This window comes from Pholcus phalangioides, unplaced genomic scaffold (genome assembly GCF_987345545.1).
Source record: "Pholcus phalangioides strain wild (caught in Gottingen) unplaced genomic scaffold, Ppha-v1.0 ptg000010l_1, whole genome shotgun sequence".
NCBI classification, from domain to species: Eukaryota; Metazoa; Arthropoda; class Arachnida; order Araneae; family Pholcidae; genus Pholcus; species Pholcus phalangioides.
In genome coordinates, this window is record NW_028301603.1 from 19,440,722 (window position 1) to 19,462,136 (window position 21,415).

Genomic DNA, 21,415 nt, shown 5'->3' on the forward strand with positions numbered 1-21,415 from the left:
ATCTCTTGCGAGGGAAATGGAGAAAAATTGCAAAAGAACCGGATAAAAACTATGTGAGGAGGAAACTCTCTTCTACAAACTGATGGTTTTTCCAGAAACACCGAATGTGTGACCACAGGAATATCGCGAGTTACTGGGAGTCACAAAAAACCGATTTCAAGGCAATCCTGATGGAAAATTGTCGTCCGGATCCGTACGTCATTAAAAGACTCAAGATCAACTCTTCTTATTTTGACATTAAGTTATCTCTACACATAGGCGTACGCAGAATTTTCTCAGGGGGAGGGTGACATTTTTTCCTGTAAAATAACACTATAATCTCGGCTTGGGGGTTTAGAAACCCCCCCCCCCCTTTGCGTACGTCAATGTTTTCTACAAGAACTGAACTCTGAAATCATCAAAAATGGCGTTAAATACGAAAAAAAACCGTTTTACCCGCATTTAACGCTGTTCTTTCCCAAATCCCCTCCGTTTTTCGAATTCGAATATCTCTGTGAATATTGCACTTAGAAACATGGAATTTTTTTTTGTTGGCATCAGGAGAGACTGGGCAACCACTTTCTTACTGAAAGGTAGAGCACAAGGGGACCACCTAAAAAATTTTGTTTTATTTTGCTACACACTGTATTTTCACTCTCAGAACTAGTACAGAGTAAGTTTTGAGCTAGCATATTTTAAAGTGGAATCATATTTCTACGAGGAACGGTTGATGAGATATAGGCCGTGCTAGCACTTACAGGACACCCTGTATAATAGAGATTCAAGGTCAGCTGGAAAAATACAGGCTAACGTCAAGCAACGACTCCAGAGCCTTTGCTCCATGTGTACGTGTCTATTTTTTGGCTTGATTTCAGCTGACGTTCAAAAACTGGTCAATAATATTTTTAGTTTTTATGGGAATGGCAACGGCTACTCCATATCATTATTGTTATTTTATTTCGCGTGACCAATGGTCTAATTTCTCTGGTCCCGTTTAATGAGTTTTTCGACCCCTTGACGGATCGAATATAAAATGACGGAAAACGAAACATTTTGTTTCCAAGGATTCATTCATTCACTGAGAATGGACCTTAAATAACGATTATAATGATGATGAAAGCCCGTGATCATCAACTTTCTTTAAAAATGCTTCTGAAACAAGTTCAATGCCAACACACTCACATGAATTGGCGTCAGTCCAAATGACCATTCTCGCCACATATATATATACACATAATTTCAGGACCTTCCTTGTCTCGTATATTTCCATGTCGTCAATTACGCAAGGAAAATTTTAACACATAGTTAGCAATATAATTAAGAAGAGTCCTATAATGAATGATATCGCACCTATGTATATATTTATATACATATACAGGGGATCCCGCTTATAAAGTTTTTCAAAAAACGTTGTAAGCGGGAAGTGCTTTAAACGGGAAATCTTGATGAGAATTACTTAGAGTTGAGACCAAGAAAATAATTCGTACTAACGGGAAAACGTTATAAGCGGGATCGACTGTATATAGTTTATATTTTTCTCTAGAGGTCTTGATATATATATATTACGCATGTTACATACATTATATGAATAAATTGACGTTGCTATATTGGTGCGAAGTACCGAGCACTGAGCTCTCGTCTTCTTCGTCTTGGTTTCTCTACTTAGGTAGAGATATTTATCAGCCAATGGCAAAATGGTTGCTTAAAAACAACCATCGGTGATTTTTTTAAATATTTATATAGACACCCCATTATATACATAAAATATTCTCACCACTATAAAACAATATTATTATACTGATTTACATACGCTGTCTGCAGGAGTTAACACAGCTTTTAATACATCAGATTATACATACACAATAAATCTTGAAGATTGCGAATATTCTCAATATCTACAATATTAAACAATTCAATTTGATTTACATATATATATATATATATATAAATGGTTGTACAAGTCACAAACATACAATTCCATGTGTGCCTATCAATACGTTACAGTAATCAATTTAGTGAATAAAAATGTACAGTGGAACCTCCCTTAACGAACACTCCCCGTTAACGGACACTTTTCTGATCGCCGGTCCCGTGGAATAGGGCTTTAATGTTCACTCCCCGTTAGCGGACTCTTTGGATAGCGGACAGTAAAATCAGGAAAATTTTTTAACTCAAAGTTTAGGAAAAAAAAATTTTTTCCCAAATTCTAATTTGTGAATTTTTGTTCATAAATCGGGAATTTATGATATTCAACGGTGATTATGCATAATCCCAAGCTCGTATTGGTAAATATGATAATCCATCAATTAATTACTTAACTGATTAACTGAGCATAACAAGGTTCAGTTGTTCAAGACCATAATCATTATGGTGCAGGATGCTGATTCCGAATTGTAATGTTGGTTTTGTTTGCTCATGCTGATACGTGTGAAAAAAACCAACATAACTGATAATGTTGTTATGAACGTCTGTTTCTCCTCCTCACACTCATCTTACTTTAATTTAATTTTTATTGCAAAATATGTGCATTGCACGTATCATGTACGGGGAAAAATAATTAATTGGTTTGATGAAGAGAAGAAAGGTTATAAATTTTTCTATACATATCAGACTGGGAATTAGGAATAATCGCCGGTAAAAGCGATAAATGTAGTGAAATTTAATGAAACATTCTTTGTGTCGAGACGATAGATGATTATGCATAACCACCGATGTATCATTTTTACACACAGTAACATACAGTATAGGTACCAATTGCGACCGAAGACAAACGTCGTATAAATATGAAACTCGTATAAACGAGGTTCTACTGTATAGCGTACCTCCCTAATAGCGGACAAAAGTTTAGGTTCCACGGGTGTCCGTTATCGAGAGGTATTTGCATAAAATATTCTCACTCTTAACATTAAAAAAAAAAAAATGATTTCTCTATAGTGATTAAAATTGACATCATTTGCAGCATTTTACAAAATAATTTATGTAATTTATTTACAGTAATATTTGTCCATACCGTGCTGTTGGTACATTATCAATAGAATGGTCTCTTCCGAATCATAACTTCATTATGATTAACCATTATGACTTGTTCTATGACAATTAAAATTCCTTCTCAAAAATTTGTAACGAAGATATTCTTTGGCCGTGCTAATTTCTGTTCAGCTGGGTAGTCGGATGCTGAGCTGATAATAGTATCAGAGAAGCTCATAATAATATCAGCTTCTGTGAAGCATCTTGCTTCTCAAAGAACATTCTGGCCAGTTTCGTTTATATATTTGTAGAAGGATGGAATCAGCGTTCAGGTCTGTTACTCTGAAGTATTTTGGAGCACCCGTGAATCTGAGGAGATTCCATGTTTCTGAAGCTTGTAAATGAGCGAAAAGTCCAATCTTCTCTGAGCGAAAGTCCAAGCCGGTGCATCATATGTAATAAGAGGTCTTATAATTTGTTCGTTATTTTCTTGTTCTTTGATGTATGGCTTTGGACACGCACATATGGCTTTGGATAGCAAAAACGGAGAAGGCTTTCCATTGCAATTTGGGATTTTTTTAATCCCTTGCTCTATATGATCTAAGGGGCCATTCAAGTATTACGTAAGCAGATTTTCAGCCATTTTTGATTACTTCCCCCCTTGTCAGCAAAACACTGACACCCCCCCCCCCACTTCTCAGCAAAATTTCGTCAGCAGCTTAGAATATTTCATATCTTCAAAAAAAGGTGGTTGATGACGTAAGCTACATTCAAACTCTCCGCCCCCCCTTGTCATCAAAAGTCAGCAAATTCGAAACCCTCTCCCCACCTCGATGCTGACGTAATACTTGAGTGACCCCTGAGTGCTTTGTCACTGCGCTTGGATCAATCGTTTGACGTTCAAGTAAGAATTCGGTGGAATCTGTCAGCCACATAAAAACGCACTTTTAGACATTCAATTTAGCCCTATTCACTACTACTACTAAACCAGACATGCACCTCATCCACGTTGTTCTGCGAAGCTTCTAACGAATTGGTACATGTTGGAATGTGTGTGTTTGTGTGTGCGTGTAGTAAACCTAACGCAAAGTGTGTTTCTGTGTAATGCTTGTTATGTGTAGTGCTGCCATTTGCCACCAGTTTTTCTAACTATGCATGATGTGTAAAGCATAGTTAGAAATAGATAGCCCTATAAGTTCCAGTATTCCATTTCTTCCAATTAGCTGTTGGAGGTTGCTACGAGCGTTAGAGGCATGGGCGGAGATACTGGGGGGGGGGCATTGCCCCCTAGCATCAAAAGTGGAGTGGGCAGATCTAATGTATATGTGTGTATATGAATTGACATCATGCATCATCGTGCCCCCCCAGCAATAATGACCTTGCCCCTCCAGCAATAATGACCTTGCCCCTCCAGCAATAATGACCTTGCCCCCCCCCCCCCAGACTTCCAAGTCTATCTCTGCCTATGGTTAGAAGCTCTCCTATCCGTACATATCATTATGACATCATCAGCATATAAAGAAAGAATTCCCTTTTAGGCACCTGTGGATAATCATCCATAAAAATATTGTGCGATATAGGGGTCGAAATCTTGTTGAAATATCCTTGCACTCCCTCATTCACATCATCTACGAATCTACGAGCACTTGTGGTCTATTGTTATTTGGGGAAAATTGATTTTCGAAAGTTCTTGCAAATTCGTCCGCTTTTGCTTGGTCTTAATAGTATACACGCTAACTATGAATAAAGGAATAATTATCATAACAAAATGCATTGTTGAAACGGAAACGTCAATTTTCATTATATTCTATAGCTATTAAAATGCATTTAGTTACAGTAATTTAATCATTATTTACGACTCAGTACGTCATATTCGTCTTTTAACTAGTCGTAATGTTTTAAAAAAAAGATGGTTTTCCCAGTTTCATATTTGCTTTACCTATAGGTAGCATTATCTATCTATATCCACACTAAAAATCGTGGATGTAGATAATTTTCATAACTTATGAACAGAGGCGTATCTAGGGGAAGGGGGGGGGGAAGGCTAAGGCCCTAAGCGGACTACTACTAAACCAGACATGCACCTCGTCCGTATTCCTCTGCGGAACCTCTAACGAATTGGTACACGTTGGAATGTGCGCAGTGCCGCCTTAACGCATGGGTCCACCCGGGCACGGCCCGGGGGCCTCAGGGGAAGAGGGGCCTCACAAAAATGAGATCCGTTTGAAATTTTCTAGGATTTACCGGGTAAGGCCTCCAAAAAACCACTTGGCCCGGGGGCCTCAAGTGAGGAGGGGCCTCACAAAAATGAGATCCGGTTGAAATTTTCTAGGATTTACCAGGTACGGCCTCCGAAAAATCACTTGGCCCAGGGGCCGATGATACTCTTAAGACGGCTCTGAATGTGCGTGTACGTATAGTAAAACCTGGCGTGAAGTTTGTTTCTGTGCAATGGTTGTTATGTGTGGTGCTGCCATCTGCCACTAGTTTTTCTAACTATGAGTGAATTGTGATGATTGAATGATTTATCGTTGTAGGTCTGTTGCCTACAAGCTGGCTACTAGCTCGAAGATTGCTGTTTATGGGTATCGAATCCAGCTAAAAGAACATCAGGAAAAGTTCTTTATCTATCGAACTTGGGCGACAACCGATAGATAGCGCCTTCATTTCCCACCCAACTCCACTATAGTTGGAAATTGCCATATGGCGATATATGACTGGAGTTGGTGTGCGGTAAGGGGTCATTCAAGTATTACGTCAGCATTGATAGGGGGAGGGGGTTTCCGATTTGCTGACTTTTTGATGACAAAGGGGGAGAGGGGTTTGGATGATGCTTACGTCATCAACCAACCTTTATGAAGATATGAAATATTCTTAATGGCATCTTATTCGGTGCGCCAAAAACGGAAAAAAACCTTTTGATAGTTATTGCGCACCCCTGAATTAACATTCTCCCAATTGATGTCTCCTACAGAGCCACTTTAGTAGTCTCTAAATGTTTCACGGATCCTTCAAGTGCTCGGGAAATGTTTCCGGGCCGCTTAAGCGCTCTAAAACTGTGCTACATGTCACTCAAGGGATCTCTAAATGTGCCACGGATCGTTTAAGTGTGCTGGAACTGTGTCGCGGGTTACTTAGGTGATCTTTAAATGTGAAAGCGATCTTTAAGGCTTACTTCAGTGATCTGTTGACAAGGGTGGGGGGTCAAAAATGACTAAAAATTTGTTTATGTAATACCTTGAACGGCCCCTAAAGTAGCGTAGGGATCGTACTCCAGAGGAATTGGGGCCATGCCTACAAGCTACAACGCTACAGATATTCAATCACCACACTTCACGCATAGTTTGAAAAATAGATGGCAGCATTGATGATTACAAATTCATTTTTCTTTTTCGCTCTACATATAATACTCGTCTGTGGGGCAGCCGAAGCCTCTCAGATAGAAACCAGAACTAGTTCTCTGGACTCTTTCCCGGGCAACTAAATTTTGCTGACATTATGGAAAGGTGGGGGGGGGGGCGTCAAAAATGGCCAAAATGCTGCTCACGTAATACTTGAATGGCCCCAACTTAGTTTCCATGAGATATTTCTGAAGACGGACTTAATATTGTGGAGGACACTATTGCAAAACAACGACCTTCCCGAAGTGCACATATTACCCAGAATCTTCCTGCCGCAATTCACGCACAGCACTAGATACGCACTCGGACTGTTAGGTACACATGCACACTTCCAGTACAGCTCATTCGGTTGCTCGTTCACCCAGGGCGATGGACCGCGGTTGGGCCCGGTACGAAAGAAAGTCAGTGAGTGATCGAGAAAAGTGTGCAGGCATGTGAGCAACCAAAATAATGACTTACAGACAGTGGTGTATTCACGGGGAGGAGGGGAGCGGGGAGCTAACCTACCCCAGGGGCCGAATTTGAGGAATGAGTGGGTCAAGAAAGTTAGACTAGAAGGAGAGTGAGCAAATTTATGTAGCGCCAAAACCATAAGTCCACCTCCTATCTTTAGGGACAACTTTCAAATATCCAGTTCTAAAGTTCGCCAACCGATCAAACTATTGACAGACGAAGAGCGGAAAGAAGCTCTCGACGACCATTACGATGGTGCTGTATAAAACTACACTAAGCGCTATTTAATGGCTTCCAAACAAACAAACAAAAATAAATAAATAAAACAATGAAGAAAAAGATAGATAAAAGTCAATGCCACACGTACGTTCATTGCCGTAAATGCTACTGAAAAAAAAAAAAAGGCAAAAGCCTTTCTGACTGTAATAATCGCCCGGCGCACACCACTACCATCAACCGCAAGTTCGTCGTCGCCATCGTTGTCCGTCCAATTCGGAATTATTGCCTGATGAGTTTCGCAACGTGTTTTAATCCGAATATCATTTGACGAGGTCGTTTCAATTTGTTGAACAGTAAAAGAAAAATGTCCAATTGAGTAACAAAAACTCGCGATGATGATCTTCCATGTTTTCTTACAAAGGTCACAACGTGTACGCGTTGTCCATGTTCGCGCGACAAGTAGTTGTGTAAACATAGCGGGTAAAGGTCGGGAGATTCGAGGTAAAATGCGTACTTTGGGAAGGTCGTCGTTTTGCAATATAGTGTCCTCCACAATATATCTCACAGGAACAAAGTTAGGGGCCGTTCAAGTATTGCGTCATCATCGATGGGGGGGGGGGAGGGGTTTTCCGATTTGCTGACTTTTGATGACAAGGGGGGGGGTTTGGATAATGCTTACGTCATCAACCACCCTTTATGAAAATATGAGTTAGGATTCAGAGGGGCAGAGCTGATGACGAAATTTTGCTGACAAGGGGGGGGGGAGGGGGTCAGCGTTTTGCTGATTTTTGCTGACAAGGGGGGGGGGAGGGGGTCAGCGTTTTGCTGATTTTTGCTGACAGGGGGGGGGAGGGGGTCAAAAATGGCTAAAAATTTGCTTACGTAATACTTGAACGGCCCCAAATGTCAGCAAAATTTAGTTCCCCGGGAAAAAGTCCAGGGAACTAGTTTTGGTTTTTATCTGAGAGGCTTCGGCTGCCCCACAGACGGGTGGTATATGTAGAGCGAAAGAGAAAAGTGAATTTTTGTAATCTATTTGAGACAATGGACGAATATGATTTTCATAACTGATATATCTATATACAGGGTGCTCAAAGCAAACAGTGGGTATGGCATTTTACTGGCGAACCGTTGATTCTAGAGGTATACTTCCGATTAGAAGAAGTTTCCAAATAACGTGCAGTACTCAGATATATCATTCATGTTTCAAGTGGTTTTTGGTTTAGTTATTAAAATAAAGAAAAATAATTTTTTATACAGTCCCCGTGTGCCCCCGAAACCCAGTTAGAAAGGTGTTGCTAACCATAAAAAAATGCATGCTTTTAAGTGTAAAGTTCACTGAGATATTCGAATTCGAAAAACGGAGGAAAATTGGGGGAAAAAACAGCTCTATAAAGCCGGAAAACCGTTTTACCCGCATTTAACGTATCGTTGTTACGAGGTTTTGCTGAATAAATTTTCATCTCACATGTTTGGAGCCAAATTAAACAACAAATTCAAGAATACTTCGGCTAAAAAACGGGTAAAACCGTGACATTTTTCAAAAGATTTAAGATTGAAAAAAAAAGAGAGACTATTATGTGAAATACAGGACAAAATGTGGGACATATGGTCAGCCTATGTGTGTATATGTATGTATGTATTTGGTTTTTTAGCGATTTCTAAAATTACCCCTCCCAATATCGAGCTCTAGATCCACCCCTGGCCATCAGTGAATATTGCACTTCGAAACGCGTAGGTTTTTTTTGTTTGCACAAGGTGAGCCAGGGCAATAACTTTGTAATTGGGTTCTTGAGCATAGAGGGGTCCGTATAAAAAGTTAACATTTTCATTTCAATAACTATACAACCCCTTTGCAACATAAATGACGTACCTGGGTTCTACAAGTTATTTGGATACTTTTCCTAATTGGAAGTATGCCTCTAGGGCAGCGGTTCTCAACCTTTTTCGACTCGCGGAGCCATTTTTAGTAAAAAAATTCTATGGCGGAGCCCCGTAGGCCCATTTTTAATTATTCATTAAAGTTACTGATGTATTTTTACTATTTAAAAATATTTATAATTATTTTTTTTTATTTTCCTAGAGCGGCCGCGGAGCCCCTGGAGAGTGCACAAGGAGCCCCAAGGGCTCCGCGGATTAACGGTTCCCACCTTATATGCACTGGTCTGGGTTGTAAATAAAAGGTGAATAACACTGCTTTATAATGCATCCCTCTCCCCATTAACCGGCATACCGGGAAACAGCGAGGATACTGGCATGGTAGGAATACCCGTATTTTCCAGCATGAGGGGAAATTTTGTGTCACAGATCCTGTAAATTTCATGAACAGCTTTATTTTAAAAATCCATTCAATTGGCTGAATACATACTGTTATTCTTATTGAACTCGCTTTTCCCGGCATGCCGGGGACGGACCAGAACCCCAGCATTTTGTCCCTCGAGTTTTACGGCGAACCTTCTAAGGCGTAGTATAATACGGTACATCTTACTCATACCGTAACTAGCAAAGCTTGGACACTTTGTGAATCCATCATGGTATTTCATAGAAATGTGAATCATGTTATTATTCATGGTTCATAGCGATGATGGGTAGCTTATTCATATATGGTCACGGAAAAAAAAAATTACTATTGTCACCATTGTTGAAAGTATTTTTCCTTCTTGCGACGTTCCGTAAACATATTTCGGAATGTACACAACGGAATAAACAACTTTGTATCGGTCTATTTGCTTTTCCACAATGGTATGGTGAGTGAATGGGAGTTGTAATACGTACCCGTGGGTGAGGGTGACTGAACAAGAGCTCGGTGGGCCCTAGATGAATATTTTTTTTTCCAACTTATTTATGTAAAAGAGGAGCCCGTGAAAAAAATGTCGCGAGTACAGTAGGGGCAGATCGGGGATCGTTGTCACACTTTCCACATTTCAATTAATTTCGGGTATGTAGTTCAAAAATGTTTGATATATCTAAATCAAGTTTGATCATTCGGCGTGTACGAGAGCACTTCCCGGATGCAAAAAAAGTCACTCTTTCTATGAAATATAAATTTTTTAAAATTTCTTGTCGAGTGTGACAACCAACCCCATATACGGGGCAAGTTGTCACAGACAAGGCCGTAGAGAGGGGGGGGGGGACGCCGAAATGAGAGAAAATGACCGAAAAAAGGAAAAGAGAGGGCCAAATATCTTCTGTTCTATTAATTTGGTTTCCCCCCCCCCAGAACGAAATTTCTGGCTACGGGCCTGGTCACAGACAATGGGGTACGTTGTCACACAACATTAATTAGACATTCACTCATTATAGCACATTAAAATGGTAGAATTAAATAAGCTTTATAAAATTTATCACGAATTCTCTGCCTCAACTGTTTTTTATTGTCAATCTGCCCATCAAAATGGAAAAAAAAAAGTTGAAATAATCGATTATTTAGGTTTGTATTGATACTTTTTATACATCCCACTTCTCTTGCTTATTACACTCGAAAATTATGGATGTTGATAACGTAATTACACTGCAATTTGTTTGAATTTTACTTATGGCCGCTTCTGAACAGTGATTTTGGCTACTGCGCTAAGCGTTGCCACTTTTGCACAGTGACATCTTAAAAAAAATGTGGGGGGGGGGGAGAGAGATTGCAGCGGGTCCCATATACCACACAGAGTGAAATAAAAAGCTTCCAGATTATTGGGAATTTTTATTTATACACATAGGCAACATTTTAAATAAATAAATTCAAGGAGAATAAAAAAAAAGGGCTGGAGGCCCCGTGCCCCCAGACTCACCCCTGGAATCAAACGCTGCGGGCATATATCAGAATATTCTCTGAAATTGTGATTTCTCGGCCTACATTGAAATAAAGTAGATGAATTCACTAATATAGTATTACACTTTAATTTTTCATACATAGTGAAATATATCAGTGAAGCCAATTTACACACTGTAACTCCCTTAGGGGTAAGTTGTCACATGAGACAACTCACCCCGTTTCGTCTAACAGCCCCAGATCCACATATATAAAAATTTAATCAGATAACAATTTTTTTTGTTAACGAGGAAGTTTGCAACTATGCAAAATAATAGCCTACACATTACTTTATAATAGACATACTCGATAAAATCGATTAATAAAGGCATGCCATTGAAATAAAAAATGAACCGAGAGACAAAGTACTAAATCCAGTTAAAATCATTCCAAAAATTTACGAAAGTGTCCGAAGCTGATGAATATCAGGAAGAATTCCCCTAATCGTATTACTTGATAAACATGCATATTTATAGTACAACCTATACTGCACGATTACGCTATTAATGGACCACCGATAGATATTTTCAAGCTTTTTACGTGTTTGTGGCACCCCTGATAATTACGAATACAGTCAAACCTCGTTAATGAGTCACTCTTGGGAGACCAAAAATATGACCTCGTAAGCGGAGTGACTCGTTAAATGGAGTAAGCCATGGCTGCACTGACTCCTATCTCCCTATTGGTGCATTCATGCAGAAAAAAACCAAATTTTGGTTATTCAAACGAGTTCCGTCATGAAAATTGATATTACTAGAGATTTTCTTTAATCAATTAATGTTTATTTGCTACATTTTTACGCATTTGAATAACACAAAGTATTACTTTTTTCGATCTTTAGAAATTCGTAAATTATGCAGTGACAGAAGCGGGACGGAGGCTTCAGTGGCTTCTGCCTGAAGTTGTAGGTAGATCTTTGACGTGGTAAAGAGTGAACGTTGGGCTCATCCTGTATATCGTACGAAGAGTTTTCTATTTGTATGGTAATTTTCCCATGAGTACTTCCACGAAAAGTGACTTCTTAAGCGGAGTGGGGTGACGCATTATCAGGAGTTTACTAACATTAGAACCCCATAGAGGATGGTTGGGATATCCAAAAAAGTGACCCGGTAAGCGGAGTGACGCACTAACGAGGTTTGACTTTATTTTGTGTCACTCCCTGCCTGGTCTCGGGGCATAATGTGGTCACCCTAAATTGCGGTGACACGACATAACGTATGGTAATCACAGGAGAGGAAATTGAAAACTTTTAGTTATTCTGAAAATATCTCTTTCGTTAACTCTGAATTTTCAACCATTCTGATATTATTATTATTATTATTTTTGCAGTAATTTCGAATATTGCATCCGTTCTGAAATTATTTCATCCATTCTGATGCTATTTTTCCCATTAATTTTGAATTTTCATCCATATTTTGAAAAATTACGTCTTCCATTAATTCCGGAATTATTTATTTTTCATTAATTGTGAAACTTTTTATAATTAATTCCATCAATTTTGAATGTTTTTCATACATTCAAAAATTAATTTTTTTTTCATTAATTCTGCATTTTCATCCATTTTTTTCAGTACATTTGTACTCATTCCTTTATTAGAACATTTGTACTTATTCCTTTATTAGAACATTTGTACTAATTTTTTCAAGTACATTTGTACTCATTTTGCCCAGTACATTTGTACTAATTTTTTTAAGTACATTTGTACTCATTTTGCCAAGTACATTTGTACTCATTTTGCCAAGTACATTTGTACTCATTTTGCCCAGTACATTTGTACTCATTTTTTCAAGTATATTTGTACTCATTTTTTCAAGTATATTTGTACTAATTTTGCCCAGTACATTTGTACTAATTTTGCCTAGTACATTTGTACTAATTTTGCCCAGTACATTTGTACTCATTTTTTAAGTACATTTGTACTCATTTTTTTAAGTACATTTGTACTCATTTTGCCAAGTACATTTGTACTCATTTTTTTAAGTACATTTGTACTCATTTTGCCAAGTACATTTGTACTAATTTCTTATTCGTTTTAGTACATTTGTACTCATTTCTTATTCGTTTTAGTACATTTGTACTCATTTCTTATTCGTTTTAGTACATTTGTACTCATTTCTTATTCGTTTTTGTACATTTGTACTCATTTCTTATTCGTTTTAATACATTTGTACTCATTTCTTATTCGTTTTAATACATTTGTACTCATTTCTTATTCGTTTTAGTACATTTATACTCAATTTCTTCTGTTCACACTAAATACTAATTTCTCTTTTTCTCAAATATATTAAATGTTATTAATCGTTGCTCAAATTCCACTGAAAATGTGTCGGAATTTTTTTTTTTTCAAATATTTTCTTAAGTCCCACATGTGGTTACAACTAAATACATGATACCCACACATGATACAACGCCATTTTGAATTTTAGTTTCGATTTCCCGATGTATTTATTATTCTTTTTTTTTCGTACAGAGATAAAATGGACTTTCCTCAAACAGAACATTTTATTGACACTTTCACTTTCAGAAACGTGACAAGACCTACTGGCCTAGAAGAGAGAAAGCCGTATACATATATTATCCCCCCCCCCCTCCCTAACGTAAGTGCGAAAAGAGAAACACGCTCTTGGCTGAAAGGAAGAGTTGAGGTTGAAGAGAGAGTAGGTTGCCGGAATTTAATGGAGCACGAAAAAAAAGTCGCTAAGAATTAGTGAAATTGCAACTTTTTGTTTTGTTAGTGAGGACTCGTATCGTTTCATGGCCATTGGCATTGCGTAACATTCGAGATAATCAGTAATGGTACCTATCACAGGGTCGCACTTACCAGACGCTTGGCCTGGTGCGAAGATTATTTCGCGGGGAAGGGCAGCACAGAATATACGGCTATATACCATACTCCATCCGCATTTGCCGGCATGTTGCCAAACTCGGGACACACACACACACACACACACACACAGATTTTTGAATGTTGTGGTCCGGTCCTTTCCTGGAATGTCGGGAGAAGAGAGGTTCAATAAGCATCACAGTATATATTCAGCCGATGCAATGGATTTTTCTATTATGATATTTACGAGTTTTCCAGAATCTCTCTCTCTCTGTGATTCGAAATAGGTATTAGGTATAGGCTCTCCCTCGATATTTCCCGACATGCTGGCTAATGTGGAGAAGTAAAAGTGCTGACTAAAGCGGGTAAGTATGGTAAGCACATGAATAAATAAATTCCAGGACTCTGTGCCACTGGACGTATTCCGTTGCCAAGATTTCTTACACCCCCCCCCCCTCGTGACAGAGCCTGGAACAAAGCGTGTGTGTGTGTACCTAACGGTCTGGGTGCGTATCTAGTGTTGTGTCTGGTTTTTCAGTGCTGCCATCTTTGTTTCAAATTGTGAGGGAAGTGTAATTATTGGATATTTGTACCGTTGTATGCCCGTTGCGCCTTGTGGTGAGACTTTTTTTATAGGGGAGATCGGCTCCCATTCACTGCACGAAAGCAAATCACTGGAAATATGCAAATCAGAGTCCTATAAAATGCAAGGTGTATGATTAACAGCTGAGTTTTCTGAATTTCCCTGTTTTACTGGCGCTTACATAAGGTTTTCATTTTGATGTTGACATTGAGTGGAAGAAACATTACTGGTGAAGTAGTTTAACCTCAGTCACTAGTCGCCGGATGAAGTTGTAGGGGACAGAGCGCGGGGGGCCACGGTTTGCCCGGAGGATGAAGTTTTCCGAACGGTTTCGGATACAGAAGAGATTGAAGAAAGGTTGGGGGAAGGGGTCCGATCATTCCTGTTTCAGCCCTCTCTATCGAAAAAAGATTGAACTAAAATTCGTTTATTTGTCATATAGATTGCTTTTCTATATCACCAAAAAGCTTCTTTTGTGAGAATAACTTTTTCACAAATCACATTCAAAAATACACCAATCCTCTCAGTTTTTTTTATGAATATTTAAACCATTTGCAAATTCATGGGACACCCTGTACATATTAATTTGTTTCTCTATCTTGTTTTAACCATAAAAAAAAAGAAGAAAAAAAGAGAATTTGTTTAGATGTGATTGCAGTTTATTCATATTGTGAAATGTGGTCGTTTTTGTTTGCTTCACGCTCGTTGAATACCTGAAAGCTATTATACCTAAATAATAGAACGCTACACATTTTTAAATGAACAAAATGTCATGGCCACATTGGCTTTATCTGTAATAAGGGGTCATTCAAGTATTACGTCAGGGTCCCAATTTACTGACTTTTGATGACAAGGGGAGGGGGAGGTTTGGATGATGCTGACGCCATCAACCACCCTTCATGAAGATATGAAATATTCTTAATAGCACCTTATTCGGTACGCCAAAAACGGAAAAACTTTTTGATAGTTATTGGGCACCCCTGAATTAACATTCTCCCTATTGATAAGTCGCCTACAGAGCCACTTTAGTGGTCTCTAAATGTTTCACGGACCCTTCAAGTGCTCTGGAAATGTTTCTGGGCCGCTTAAGTGCTCTGGAACTGCGCCACGCATCACTCAAGTGATCGTAATTATGCCACGGATCACTTTGTGGGAATTTTCCGCGGGTAACTTGAGTGATGTAGAACCGCGCTGTGGGCCGCTTAACTGCTCTAAAACTGTGCTACATGTCACTCAAGGGATCTCTGAATGTACCACGGATCGTTTAAATGCTCTGGAATTGTGCCACGGGTCATTTAACCTATTTGTAAATGCGCCGCTTAGTTCATTTTTACAAGATTAGGTTTGAGGGGCAAGCCGCATCAGATAACCTTCAGGGCCACATTTGGTCCGCGGGTCAAGGGTTTATTACCATATATGGCTTAAAGGGTGGGTCGCAATGAATTTCTTAAAGAGAAATTTTGAGTTCTTACCCTTCAGATAGTATTGAAATTAACAGAAATTGATTATACAGCAGATATTGCTGTTGGTACATCCACTGTGCCCCCATTGCCATCCGCTCGACGATAAATCAGATCCATATCAGCGTATTCCTCGTTTATGTGGTCAGCCATCACGATACTCATTGAAACAGACAATTAACTGCTACCGCAATTTCACGTTGTCCGCAGCGCGTGATCCTAGCCTAGCGCATGCGTTTCGCGACGCTGCTTACGTCAGATATGGTGAGCGAACCCACGAACGCATTCAGCGATCAACGTACATCCACCTTCCGTCTCCTCTGGACTCAGAGCTTCTGCGTACAGTTTTCCCGATTTTCAACGTGGTTTATGACACCACGCTCCAGCGAAATTTTTGTTGCTCTTGATGCCCATTAACAGAACATCTTGCACGTGTTATATATCAGGAACTTTGATAGATAATTATTACATACACTTTTAATTTTCACGTCGATTAATAATTACATCAACTATAGGGTTATAATTTTCAGAAGAATATTTTCAATTAAAATTTACTATATATGAAATATGAAATTTAAAAAAAAATATGCTCTGATATTTTTTAACTTTTTTGAGGCGATATCCACCACAGCATCGCATACTGTTGTGTCTTATGTGCATGACTTACCGACAGATGGCGCTGCAACCAACCAACCAGCTGATTTCCCTCGTCTGCTTCTCTAGTAAAGAGAGAGTCAACCCGTACCTTTTACGTGAGGAGAATTCCAGCCAACCGTATATTTTGGATCCATCATCAGTAGCAGCTGAGTGTGTCACGGGAGAAGGACAGAAAGGTGCTCGCTTTCTTCTTCTTCTACTTCTCCTTTCTTGTTCTAGTGAAAGTGTTTTTTTTTATTTTCCCAATGACCACAAAGGAAATCTTTTTGTTCTCGCGTTAATTACGATGCACAAAAAAAGAGGATCCGTGAGATAAGGAAAAAGGAATTGAATAGAAATTAATTGAGGTGCGATATCCAATTGAAACAGTGCATTTGATTGAGAATATTTTGCCAGCCGTGATCGGATTTTGTGTAGTGAGTTTTGTATTTGTGGTTGCCTGACCTACGGACAGTGACTCATCCAAAATGACCCGTATGTGAGAGGTGAGACTTAAATAGCCATTTCTTCAATGATCATTCTCATCGTTTTTCATTCTATTCTATTATTTTACGTGTAGGATATTAATGTTTTATTGGACAAAAAATATATATATCATTTGTGTGGGATTTTATTTTTGGACAATGGTTATAAACATAGGTGGAGATACTGGTGGACTTGAAAGTCTGAGGGCTGGGCGGCACGTCGAATGTGGAACTGACTGATGTAATGATCAGTCAGTTCCACATTCGACGTTGGGGGGGGGGGGGTTGCCCATGGTTATAAAGGCACGACGATTTTATTGTTTTTATTTTTTTAGAAGGTTTAGAACTCAGTTCAAAAGAACAGTGTTTCTCAACCTGTGGTCATATGACCCCTCCACTTGTGGTCCTGGGAGTGGGCCCTGGCTCCCCTAAGGAGGCTATGGATGAAAATCACCGGCGGCCTCAAGTGCGAAGGGAACCCCATGAAAATTCAATGTGGTTAAAATTTTCGAGATAAAGCATGCAAGTTGGTATGGGCCTCAGAAAAAATCATTTTTCCCTGAGGCCCATCATGCCCTTAAGATCGCTTGGTGCTGGGACATAATAAGGGCAATGGCGTAGGAGCCAGAGCTGCAATGGGTGCTCAAGTACCCACAGTATTTTGTAGCACCGGTCTGTGAGCACTCTAGAATTTATTTATTTATTCAGAAATCAAAACATCCTGTATAAATATAAAGTCGAGCACCCACATAGATCTAATTTACTTCCGACGCCTCTGTTTAGAGGGGAGGGCATGGGCCAAAATCAAATTTATGGGAAGCCATGAAAGGTGGCTAAGAGGTCCCACAGAGAGACATGGAAAGAAAATCAGGTTCGAAGAAATAAAGCTTTAAAAAGAAATATGGTGGGAAAATATTGTGGTTATTTTCTCAGTCTAGCGTTAACAGCCATAAAACCAGCGCCATCTCAACGCATGGGTCAATCATGGACCCTTTCCTCAAGGGCAGGGCTGACAGGACTGTGGCCAATAGACTTATAGAATATATATTATTATTACTCTCTGTATATGGCTGTCACCGTGGAGTCCGGGACGATTCTTATCAGTTTTTGTTTCTTCACACTATAAATTCAGTATGGAGGAACCCGTCAAAAATGGAGGTCCGTCTGCAGGATGTATGGGTCATGGAGGGGCAAATCCAGGGTAATCTCAACGCATGGGGGCCCATCCAGCCATGACCCCGGAGGCCAACATAACGAGCTGGCACCATGCTTTCCGAAAGTAATCACGTACCACCAAGTTTATGCTATTGTTGGGATTTTTCCTGAACCTGCGCAATTAGTAAAGTACAGCATTCATTAATCACGAAAAACTGTAATTAATTAGTTGATTAATGAAATTCATTCAGATGCGTTGCGCCTGTAAAGAAGTTTACCGTATTGCACTTCCGTGTCTCGCAGAGAAAGTGGAAACAGCAACAGCTTTATCGACATTTCCAGTGATCCCATGTGAAGCAAAAACACGAATGTTATTAGACGCTCTTGAAAGAATGAAAGCAAATGACGAAGTTGAAATTAAGTTTAAGACAATTTTGAGAGAAATATGAAAGAAAATATCGTCGTAACGATTTCAAAACCTCTTAAAAAAATATCGTTGCAGAGGGATTAATCGTAGTAGAGGATATCGTTGTATCGAGAGGTGTTTACCATTAAACTATAGGCAATGCCAAACAAGATTTGAAAAAATATATATAGCTTTAAAGGGATTTATATCGTTATATCGAGTATCGTTACAGCGAGGTTTCACTGTACTTCATGCACGCGTACTAATCATTAAATCATTATAACGAACTAAAAAAAAAATTCTAGACTTTTTAATAGTGTAATGTCCCCATTTATTATTTTTTAGGGGAAGGGGAACAGTGGCGTCGGAGTCGGGGGTGCTGTGGTACCCCAGTAGTTTGTGGCATGAGTCCGAGCACCCCCAGAATCAATTCAGAAATCAAAATTTCCCATATAAAATCAGAGACGATCATCGCAGGAACGAAACACTTCCGATGTCCATGTTTGAGGGAAGGAGGGGGGGGGGGCATGGATCAGCTTCATGCTTGAAATGCACTTGACTATACAGCAGAGGTCTTCAACCTTTTTTTTTTTTCAGTCGCTAGCACTGCCTGCACCCATCATCAAAAGAACTCTTACAGAACGTTTAATATACGAATGCGTAAAATGACGATGATTTCAATCCTTGAATGCACACAATTCCTCCAAGGTGTTTAATTAACCAACGAAAGAAGGGGAGAATCAATATGCGGACGAATCAAATTAAAATTTGTGCCCCACCTCTAAAAGTAGGTCCAGCGTACGCTCCTGTCCGCTTTTTCCATGACATATAATTCTTATTATTCAAAAGGAGAACTCCTATGTACGCTTAGGAAGCCCAAAAAGACTATTTACTTGGTCTAAAGCAAGCATGTTTTCAACCTTTCAAACATTACGGGTGAAAAATAAAAAAAGTATCCAGGAAGCCCAATCGCCAAGGAGTCATACTATGACATCTCGATTCACATACATGGGCGGAGATACGGGGGGGGGGGCCTCCCCATCGTCAAAAGTGGAGTGGGCAGATCTAATGTATATGTGTATACAGTCAAACCTCGTTAATGAGTCACTCTTGGGAGAGCAAAAATATGACTTAGTAAGCGGAGTGACTCGTTAAACGGAGTAAGCCATAGCTGTGCCAATTCCTACCCGAGAACAATTGGGACTTCCAAAAAGTGACCCGGTAAGCGGAGTGACGTATTAACCGGGTTACGAGGTTTGACTGTATTTGAATTGACATCATCATCATCATTGTGCCCCCCAGCAATAATGACCTTGCCCCCCCCCCAGACTTCCAAGTCTATCTCCGCCTATGTTCACGCAGCGGCATCCTAATGCGTAAGCCCAACGGGGTCCAATGCTGGGTCAAACAGAGAGCCCTTATATTAATGGAGAATTATATTTACTCTGAGATAATTTTTTTTCATTAAAAACGAATTATATTTTAATTATTTTATTTCCACGTATGTATTTCTTTTATTTCTTTACTTTCATCAGATATGAATTTTCATAAACCCTAATTGCTCCTATTAATCAATATCAAATTGTCACCTCCTCCCGATCTTGTGCATGCGCGGAGATGCGTGGAGGGGGGGGGGCATTGCCCCTCAGCGTCAAAGGGGAGTCGACTGATCTATGAATTGGCATCATCATGCCCCCCCGCCAGACTTCCAAGTCTATCTCCGCCTATGATCTTGTGAGAACCACAGCTTTATAGCGTTCAGGAGCCACGTTCACTGACATACGTAAGCGTGTTGTCACGCGCAAATGTTTTGCTCCGCGGTGCGAAGTGTGGATATAGTAAGAATATATTTTTAATGTCCCTTTAATAAAACACGCAATATCCCATAACTAGTCTTTTAATGTCGTAAATAAATGGAGCGGTTTATGTTAAGTGGTATTGTCAGGCGTATATATACCCCTATTTTACATCCTTTTTTTGTTACTGTATAATAAGGCCTATGGGTTTCTGGTGTTCGGACATATCCAGCGTGTGTTTTCTGGGCCAGACTTGCTGAACCCTGACTGGGATCAACCATTCGTATCAAACGCGGGCCACGATTATTTCGAATTGCATGTGCTCTCGGGCATTTACTATATACGTCCGTGTGTTTCGTGTTTTTTTACCTGTAAAAAAAAAAGTCATTTGAGTTTTTTTTAACGTAAAAAAGTGAATTTTTTTTTGATATTTTTCCTGTTTGAGCTGTACAATGTTTTGTCGTTTCATGTAATGACAACAGAAAGCTGACACAACAAATCCATACTAAAGACTAGGAAATAGTACGTAATGTACTATTACCAGCTTACTATGCCCTCTTGTTTATCCTAGTTAGTAGCTTAGCATTGAGATTGAATTAGGTGGGCTGAATATTTTAGTTGCTGTGTGTGTGTGTGTTTTGTATCATATTAATAAGCATTTCGTGGCAACAGTGCGAACTTGGATATCTACTGCAGAGGTCTTCAACCTTTCAGAAATTCCGAGCCAGAAACAACTTTTTTGGCCACTTTCCACGAAATCCGATTGACCTTTATATTAAGAGGGGGGACTTTATATTACTCGAGAGTTTTAGTCACTCTGAGAAATTATTTTTTCATGAAATGTGTGAATTTTCATTAACTCTGAAATTATTTTTTCATTAAACATGAATTTTCATTGATTCTGAAATTATTTTTTGATCAAATATGAATTTTTTCATTAATTATGAAATTATTTTTTGATCAAATATGAATTTTTTCATTAATTATGAAATTATTTTTTGATCAGATATGAACCTCCATTAGTTATGAAAAAACATAGTTTTGATGAAACATAAATTTTAATGCTGCTATTATTTTAATGAGGGTAATGTTGCTCGAACTCTAAGCACCGGAACCTGGGGCAGAGGCCATTTGAGTCTCCCCCATAAATTTCGAAAGGGACTGAGCTCTCCCAATAATTTCTGAAAAACAATGCAATGTACCTTCACGCATCCTACGTACGTGCTTGAGTCCCGTATATAAGGGATGA

At 39.2% G+C, this 21,415-nt stretch overlaps 1 protein-coding gene across 2 annotated transcripts in view; it reads left to right on the forward strand.

Moving 5' to 3' along the window:
* Positions 1 to 16,496: 16,496 nt before the first annotated feature.
* The window catches only part of LOC149081064 (phospholipid-transporting ATPase ABCA1-like), a 172,144-nt gene continuing 167,225 nt past the window's right edge, over positions 16,497 to 21,415 (forward strand). For both annotated transcript variants that reach the window (XM_089237835.1, XM_089237837.1), the window contains exon 1: positions 16,497 to 16,830. The gene's annotated coding sequence lies outside the window, so the exon portion shown is untranslated. The remainder of the gene's footprint in view (positions 16,831 to 21,415) is intronic.